At 37.5% G+C, this 9,464-nt stretch overlaps 1 non-coding gene across 1 annotated transcript; it reads right to left on the bottom strand.

The window, feature by feature from the left end:
- Positions 1–519: 519 nt before the first annotated feature.
- LOC131746841 (U6 spliceosomal RNA) lies at positions 520–628 on the bottom strand. The gene has a single exon (XR_009332678.1). It is a non-coding gene; the product is annotated as a U6 spliceosomal RNA (small nuclear RNA).
- Positions 629–9,464: the final 8,836 nt, after the last annotated feature.

The following is a 9,464-nucleotide window of genomic DNA, read 5'->3' as shown; positions in this document are numbered from 1 at the left end:
CTAACCAATCATTATGCAAGGAATATTCTGACTCACCCAGCATCTTTAATCAGTAAATGCTGTGCCAATGGAAAGAGAGCGGGAAGAAGTCACAGCAACCATTAATAAAAAATGACTAGGGCTTTCTATCAACAGAAGCATCATTAGAAAATGTATGGTAGGAAAATAGTAGGCTGTAGATTTGTGGTGGCAGGGATGGCAATGGAATACTAACATTTATACCCTCTTAACCACTTTGTTTTAAAATGATGCCGGATTTCAGATAACTACATATGTGGTTAATACAGCATTTTGTATTTTTAATTTCTTGCTAAATTCCTGACTATAGTCTCAAAAGATGGGACTGCCTTACCTGATTCTTTGGCTCTCCCTCCAGCCTCCAAACACAAATTCTTCTATTTTTTTTCCAGTTTTATTGAAGTATAATTGACATGTAACATTGTATGAGCTTAAGGTATACAACTTAATGATTTGATATATATATTTATTACAAAATTATTATCACAATAAGTTTAGTTTAAAAATAGAAAGTGTTTCACGAATTTGCATATTATCTTTGCATGAGGGCCATGCTAGTCTTCTCTGTATGGTTCAAATTTTTTAGTGTATGTGCTGTTGAGTCAAGCATCACAGATATTTCTAACAGGTAATTGACTGTCATTGTCTAAGCATATCTTCCCTGAAGGCTTTGGTCAATTCATGGCATGGCAAAAGATAAATCAGATATGAAGGGGAAGAACCTCAGATTAATCCAATACTTTCTTGAAAAGTCTCCTCTTTTTGCTGCACTTCTACTCCCAATCATGAACCCTTGAGTAAATAATGAAAATACGATTCACATTTCCAATACACTGTGCAATCTGCATTTCAGTTGAGGATACTTCTTGGTCACACAGTAGACTTGTAATTCCAAAGTAACTGTATTGCATTTTGAAAGAAAACAAGGCAGTCACATTCCATTAACAGAAAGCCTTCTTGAGCATGTCCCTTGGTAGGTTAAATGGATCTGAGTCATGCGCTGAGGGTGAATGGGAGAATCATAAACGTTTATATAAAGCACCTACAAATCTTAATAGGGGGATGAGCTAAAACTACAAAAGTCCCCATTACTGTACAACTTTTCAAGTATCACTAATGCATGTCACGAGTGGATTAACAGTATTCTGCTCTAATGGCATTTCTGCCCTATCATTAACCCAAGTATGGTCCAAAAAGTTACTTGAATATCCATAAACAAGCTTACTGCAGTTTATGTGACTTCCAGTTCTATCAGTTCAATAGGAACAACAGCATCAAATTCCTCATCTAGGCTCAGTTGCATGGTTCTGAAGTCTAGAGATCAGATTCCCATTGTGTCAGTTTTCCATGCCTTGTTTTCAAAAGATCATGGCTCTGATCCTATTATGCATAGCAGCATATGACTGCTAATGATATTTCACTATTAATGTACATTCTGGCTTCAGACAGAACCTGGATAGATGGTGTTCTCAAATCACTACTCAGTCTACCCTGGAAATTGTACTGGTTTTGATAAGAAGTAGTTGGAATATACCACCCACCAAAAAAAAAAAAGAAAAAAGTACTATATAATCTAAACTTCTATTGGAATTCCAGGATTTATGTCACTATTATAGAAAAACTCATTTTGGTTATAGCACCAACATGGCCAAATAAATGACTTCTAGATGCAAGAAGAAAATATTTGGCCAAGATAAATAGGTATTCAAACAGGCCTCCCCAGCTTACTCGTTTTGCTATATGGAAAATGAACTAACCGAGTTTAACGGACACCAAATGAGATTGGAAGCCTGTTCTAATTCACTTCATTCTGTACCAGGAATGAGCAGTTTTTGATTTCCTTACATCCACCTTTAGCCCCTACAGTGTATTATCAACAAACTGGCCAAGTGATCCTTTTAAAATATACACCAGGTCATGTGACTTCTCTACTCATGTCTCTCACTCTACAAACAGTGCAAGCCAGAGCCCTGGCAAAGGTCTACAGGGCTATATGGTCTGGCATCTCTGGTCTATATCTTACCCTCCCCTGCTCACTTTACTCCAGTCCCACTGGACACACTGCTTCTCAAACACAAACAGCATATTCACACCTCTGGACCTTTGCACTATTTGTCCCCTTTGACAGGAACACTCTTCCCTCTGACATCACATGACTCATTCCCTCACCTTCTTCAAACCTTTGCTCAACAGTCACCATCTCAACAGGCAACCCTGTCCAACCTATTTGAAATTATATTGCACCCCCTCTCCTCACACTCCCAGCTTCCCCTTGTCCTATTCTGTTTGTCCTCCTTAGCACCCATCACCTTCTAACATTCTACATAGTTTACATATTTACTATGTTTATTGTTTCTCTCCCTCACTAGAATTTAAACTTCACAAGGACAGAAACTTTAGTCCATTTTGTTGACTACTATACACTCGAACTTGAAACAATGCATAGCCCATAGTAAATGCATGCTTAATAATATCAGTTGAAAAAAAGAATGAACTCCAAAGTTGCTGAACATGGCAAAGATCTCGTACACTGAAAATTCACAGCTGTTTTACTTTAAGTTATGATTTAAATTCTGAAGCCTCAGTTTCCTCATCTGTAAAATGGAATAATTATATTATTTAACACTTAGTCTTGTTGTAAAGATTAAGGGAGAAAAATGAGTGGAAAGTATTTTAGGCAATGATTCACATATTGATTAATTATCTTGATTGGTCCAAGAACAATGGCAAGCATACCTAATGGGTATATAGAATTTTACACCTTACAAAGAACACAATTTTTTTCATTGGATCCCCCCAGCATCCTCTCAGATTCACTCCAGGAAAATGTTAATAACTGGATCCTCAGTGTCTGTACCTCAGCGATGTCAGGGATGTATCCAACCACAAGGCTCTGAAAGATGGAGGCTGATTCAAACTGAAGTCCTCTGAGCCCAAGCCTGGTGCTCTCTCCTCAATATCAGACAAAGAAAGCATTGCTTCCAGCACAAGCTTTTAACAGAATGAAGTGGTGTTTCCTATTTGTTTTTTTTTTTTTACTGAGTCTGGATGTTAGCACAGAATGTGGCTTAGATGAGGCGGTAGTCATCAGCACCAAGTACCCCCTGCAAATCCCAGGAAGTCAAGATTCAAGCACTGGAAGAGATCTTCTCACCACTGATCACTTATTTAGTCACATGTGTGCAATCTGGAATACCTTTACTATCTCAGTGTTTCCTAACATCCTATAAACACCTCTAGAAAAGGATTATGTTTTCTGAGAGAAGCACCCCAATTCCTCATTCAGTCTTATTTACATAGTTGGCCTTCAGTAAATTCTTAACGCATAATGAATGAATTTTAAAAATGGGTGTGTTTGCTGTTGCTGCCCACATTAGCTTGCAACATAACATTTTCTCCCTTCTTTTCCACTAAAATAGAGTACAAGCAGATGTCTACAGCGTCATGCCCCGCCCCATCCCTCACAATTGCGTTAATCGGAAAACAAGTTCCCCAGAATGTTGTGCACGAAAGAATTACACATTTAGGAGATGCTGAGTTAAACAATTTCAAACAGGCTTTTTTACTACAGGACTTCTCAGAGCTTTTACCACACAAATGTACATTGCAAATCTTCAAATTTTAGGTAGCATCTATAGCATTTTGCAAATGTATTGGAAAATTTGTGCACTTCCTCCCCCAGGAAACAAAGCTTTTTGCATGGAGTTTCTCTCAAGTTTACCAGAGAAGGCGTTTATCTGTAACAATTACACTCAGGGTCTTCAAAAGCAGGTCCATATAAAACTAAAATAAAATGCCAGGAACATGAAGAAGTCAAGGGGAGTTCACATGTTTTTCTTTTTCTGTAAAGCTGAATACCTTAAAGGGTAATTTTACTTGGATTTACTATTTAATTTCCATTAAGCCTAATACTAGGTTTGTGTAAGCCCACAGATCCTGAACGAGTATTATTTTGGAGGATGTGCTAAAGACTGATATTTATTTCACCTTTTTTTTTAAAGGAAGGCACTGGTTTGGGGTCCTTACATAATCTCATGGACTTTAAATAGAAGGCCACAACTCCTCATAGGCAAAGTAGTTAAACTTATGATGGGAAGGATGCTCCTGTCCTACTGGTCTTAGCATAGGGTCTCTTGGTCCATGTAAATGAAAATTTCTATCAAAAGGCAAACGTTATCCAAAGACCTTTGTCAGTTAATAGCATCTTTTTAAAAAATATTTATTTATTTATATATTTGTTTGGCTGTGCTGGATCTTAGTTGCCACACACGGGATTTTCATTGCGGCATGTGGGATCTTTAGTTGTGGCATGCGAACTCTTAGTTGAGGCATGTGGAATCGAGTTCCCTGACCAGGGATCGAACCAGGCCCCCTGCATTGGGAGAGCAGAGTCTTAGCCATTGGACCACCAGGGAAGTCCCAGTTAATAGCATCTTATTTTTATTTACCAGGTAAGGTTAAATAAACATAAAGTACTGAGAGCACAGGCCACAGAACTTATACATTTAAATGAGGTCGAGAAGAGGATGGTTGAGGGGTGAGGTATGTCAGAGAAGGATAGCTGGGACTGGGCTCCCTGAAGGAGGTGACAAGAAGGTCTTGTCAGGAAGAAGGATCCAGTAAAATGGGAATGAAAGACCCCTGAATTCCACTGCGTCCACTTTGTACATTAGCCTTGTGATAGCCATCATGACAGATCTTGAACATTAGAGATTTTGTAGGAAACAGTAAGCACAAAGCTAGGAGACCTAAACCTGGCTGTGTAGATGCTGCTGGCTGAAGATACAAAGGTACATAGAGAAGGAAGTCAGGTCCAGAAAGGACACTGCCTTTAGCTAATATGAGAAGCTACTGACAATGTGAGGTCCCCAGAGCCTGTCATAGGCATTTGAAGTTAAAATAAAACAAAACAATCCTTTTCTCTGGCTTAACCAGGGGTATCCCATTCCCCCTCTTTCTCTACTCCACCCTACACCTCCACCCTTAGCCTTAGCCCCTGAATAAAGAGGGGATAGAAACTAGCCTGATTGTCTCTGCTGCTGTGACAGATTTTAATATGTATATTAACAAATACCCTACTCATCATTATTGTCCTAAGTCCTATATTTCATTTTTCAAGCTATAGAAATATATAGACTATTTGAACAGTAGGCAAATCCCCTCCTCTCTGAATGTAGATGGTTTGTGAAGCATTAATGAAATCACTTGATGCTGAAATTTAGTTACCTTATATGGCAACCCTTCCCTAAACTTTACATTTGAAATTCCACACCCAAGTCCAGTTCGTTTTTGTTCTCCACATTCCCACTATGCTCCTCCTTCCAGGCTTTTTTAAATGTCATGCAGGATCCTCTCCAGGCAATCTGTATTAAGCACAGCTATTTGAGGCAAAGGCTTTCTCTTAGGGCACCTCATTCTGGAATATGTTAATGGGAAGATTTTAAATGGGTTAACCCTGAACCTTGAACAAACCTTCATTCTGCTGAGGGAGGATGCACTGTCCCCAGATGAGTAGAGCTCATCACTGACCAACCCAGAAAGCCATCAACCCACTCAGTCTCACCCACAGCTCCCTCCTCAGAGCTGTTGAAATCTGCTCTTCCTTTGTCTTCTTAAGATCTAGCTTCCCCTGGATTCTCTCCAGGATAAAACCCACTCATTTCCTTGACTTGCAATGTCCTCTTGAAAACTAAGTAATGAAAGCAGATGCTCTAACTCAGACACATATTTTCTCACTCAAATGTTCATCACAGTTTCCCACCCAAAGCTGAAGCATTAGCTGTTGGGAAAATCACAGTCTCTAAAGCACACAGAAAGGTTGGTCAGGCTGTTTTCGTGGGTTCCATAACTAAAACTTTCCATTAATCTAAAAAATTTTTTCATAAAGCTTTTTGTGTATTCTGTTTGAGTCCTATCGGATATCCACAGAAAAACAAATATGCTTTTCTTTCTGAGTATCCTGTACTCTTTTCGCATATTCATACCATTTAAAAATAAAAACAACAGGGCTTCCCTGGTGGTGCAGTGATTGAGAATCCGCCTGCCAATGCAGGGGACACGGGTTCGTGCCCCGGTCCGGGAAGATCCCACATGCCGTGGAGCGGCTGGGCCCATGAGCCATGGCCGCTGAGCCTGCGCGTCCGGAGCCTGTGCTCCACAACGGGAGAGGGCACAACAGTGAGAGGCCCGCATACCACAAAAAAATAAAATAAAAATAAATAAATAAATAAATAAAAAATAAAAACAACAGCAATAAAGGTATTCTTTTTCTTGGAAGGAAAACCTGCTACCTGGAGATTACTTTCTAAGTCACAATAAATTAAAATGCTTTCAACAAAAATCACAAATAACACCCATAAAGGCAAAATCTGAACAATTACCTCCTCATATTCCTGCTTTTTCTTCCTCCCCCAGAATGTGGGGGGAGAAGGCTATCATATCATACAATGGGCAAGTCATTTCTACTTGTTCCCATAAACCAGCAGGCCTTATGCCTTGAAGAAGACCCTTCTTATAACTGCATTATCTGCTACAGATCAAAAATTTTCCGTGTTAAGATTCCAAAAAAGCAGACTGTTACAGTAAACTTGCGTGTCTTATTGAATGGCTGATTCCAAAAAAATAAATAAATTAAATAAATTAATTAAAAGACTCACATCCAGTATTTCATGTGACTGCTGTTTATCCTCCATGGCATGTACAAACTTTTTTTAGAAATTGTGGGAAGTGTCAAGACCCTTACTTGTTACAATTTAATTTTCTACTGCTAAGGCAATTACAGTTCAATGAATGATGATTCAAACACATCGAAGTTTTCATTACTCTTTGCTTAATTTGTCAGTTAATGCCTTTGAGTTCTATGGTTTCCCCAGCAGTCTTAACTTGCCATTAAAAACCTGTCAAAGAAACAACCTTCTGATTCTGGCGGGTTTAAAGAGTGTATATCCTTTCATTGTTAAGAAAGTTAGAACTCACTCTTCAACCAAAATATTCATACTTTAGGAATCCACAGCTAGGGAAGGTTGCAATAATTCTGGATTAGTGTTTTTAATACAACAGCACTGCAATAAATACCAGAAATAAGAGTTCATGCTTAAAATACTATATATCACAAGAATGTTACTTTCTATCAGTGTTTCTCAGTGGTTTATGGTTACCTGATAAATGTTGGACTTTTACATTCCTCTCCATGTCCCAAGCATCTATTACATTTACACATTTTATACTTTAATGTTTTTGCAATACATTTTCCTGAATCGGCTGATGACATTTAATAGAATGTTTAAGACACAATATAAAACCTTAAATGCTTTTGCTTATTCTGGGGGAAAAATGTGCACATAGATTGGATTTCAAATTAAAACCTACGATGGTATACCTAACACTTTTGCTTCTGCTATACATATTAAAATATAACTAAGTGCTCCTTATGCAATGCTGCTGCATCAGTACAAATAACAAGCTCTCGTACTTAAAAGCAAGCTAGATGATTAAGGAGTTTTAATGAAGGGAAACAAAACCACAGTGCTGGGATGTAACAGTCCATGAAATTCTTATTGGTAGAAAGAGAATTTGTAGTAAATAAATATTAGCCTAAATGTTATAGAAAACATAAAGCAAACAGGGGAATAATGTATTCTTTAAGCTAAAATATAGGTTAAAAATTGCTGACAATGTAAGGGAAGTCTATTTGCATACCACAGGGCTCCATCTGCTGTGGAAAATATAAGCTGCAAGAATGATTTAATATTTAATAGAAGTAGTAGCCACTGTTAATTATAATTTGCACATTTACAAATCAGCACTGATAGCAATACAAATTATGAAATATAAGGGTATTCTGCTGGATACTAGGGAAAATAAGATGACAGACAAAGTTAATGGAGTATCCCTAACCACAGCTCTGTCAGAACACATCAGAGAACTAATCCAGTTACAAAGAGCCTGCAATGGAAAATCTATTTAAAATATTAAAATACTGTTTGGTAAAAGCTTTTTCATAGTGCATTTTACTTAAACAGTTGCTTATTGCTCGTGGGTCATTAGCTGTACACCCAGATGCATTCTGCAAACTGCCATTTAAAAGAATAGTAGAAACTGAATAAGAAATATATTTCTGCAGCATTTTTTCTTGATATATAGAAAGAGTTCGCTTAATATCTAGTCTGGATATGGAAAAAATAGCATGCGGTCACACCATAAGTGGAAAGCTGTGGAATTAAGCACTATACTTTGCCTACACAGAGCCATAAGATTCAACACAACTTCTCCCTCTAGACCCAATCTTATTCCCATTTATATTTAGATGTTAATAGTGATGATACAAATCAACTCTTATTTAGTAAGAAGACAGAAAGTAGCATTGATTTTTTCATTAATCTTCTATTTCACCTCATTTCTCTCATCATCAAATAATATGGATTAGTAGTAGGTGCAATTTATGCACAATGTTTTAATAGTAACTTTTGTTCTCTATATCATTAATACTGTTAATTTTAGCCTCTGGAATCCCTAATTCATGGAACTGATCCTGTTTCCAAACTCCTTCAATTTACTATGATTAGGAAATCTTTACTCTGTGACCATTATCTTTAATGTATGATAAAGATGTTTCTGCATCTTGGAAAAAAATATAGAACAAAGGCTATACCAAGAATAGAGTTTTAAATAGAAAAGCGTAAGCAAGTTAAACTGTTATAGATCACATATGAATGTGAAACTGGATGTTGTCACAGTACAGCAGGAAATATTAGCACATATTTAAGTCTACCTAAAGTATACTATGAAGGTATTTGTTGGGTGCAGGCAGAGGTCAAAAACCAGCAGTCTCAGGATCAAGTACTTAGAGGAGACATTTTCTTAACCATCTTATTTTTTAAACTGGAATTGGAATCTTATAGACAGTGTACCCACCACCTCTTATTGTCTTATTTTTAGCAACTTCATGCCTTTGCATTTTCTTCCTGAGCTCTGTAAGTATTATTCATGACTTTAAAAAAATTTTTTCCATCACTATTAATATGCTATTTTATCTGTTCTTGGATATGCTAGATGTATTTTTTCATCACCCAAAACATCCAGGTCATGAATTCACAGCTACAACCTAATAAAGGGCCCATGAGTTATGGACTTCATTAATTTGAGGCCTCAAAGGTACTACAGCACTAGTAGAAAGATGTTGAAAATATCTGCATGTTAGCAATGGAAACCTCTCAGGAACTTGTCTGTCTTCATCAGGACTCTGGGTGAAACACACACACACACACACACACACACACACACACACACAAATTATAATAGTTTCTCCTGAGAATCAGCCCCATTGACTTGCTATCATTCAGGTCACAATTTCAAATATATACCATCTGTGCAGCCAGGGAAACCTGAAGCTGAAATATTATATTAGAATGGTATCAACTTAGTAGCATCCAATTGTACCCATGAGG

This window comes from Kogia breviceps, chromosome 1 (genome assembly GCF_026419965.1).
Source record: "Kogia breviceps isolate mKogBre1 chromosome 1, mKogBre1 haplotype 1, whole genome shotgun sequence".
Lineage (NCBI taxonomy): Eukaryota > Metazoa > Chordata > Mammalia > Artiodactyla > Physeteridae > Kogia > Kogia breviceps.
This window is presented reverse-complemented; position numbering and strand designations above follow the sequence as displayed.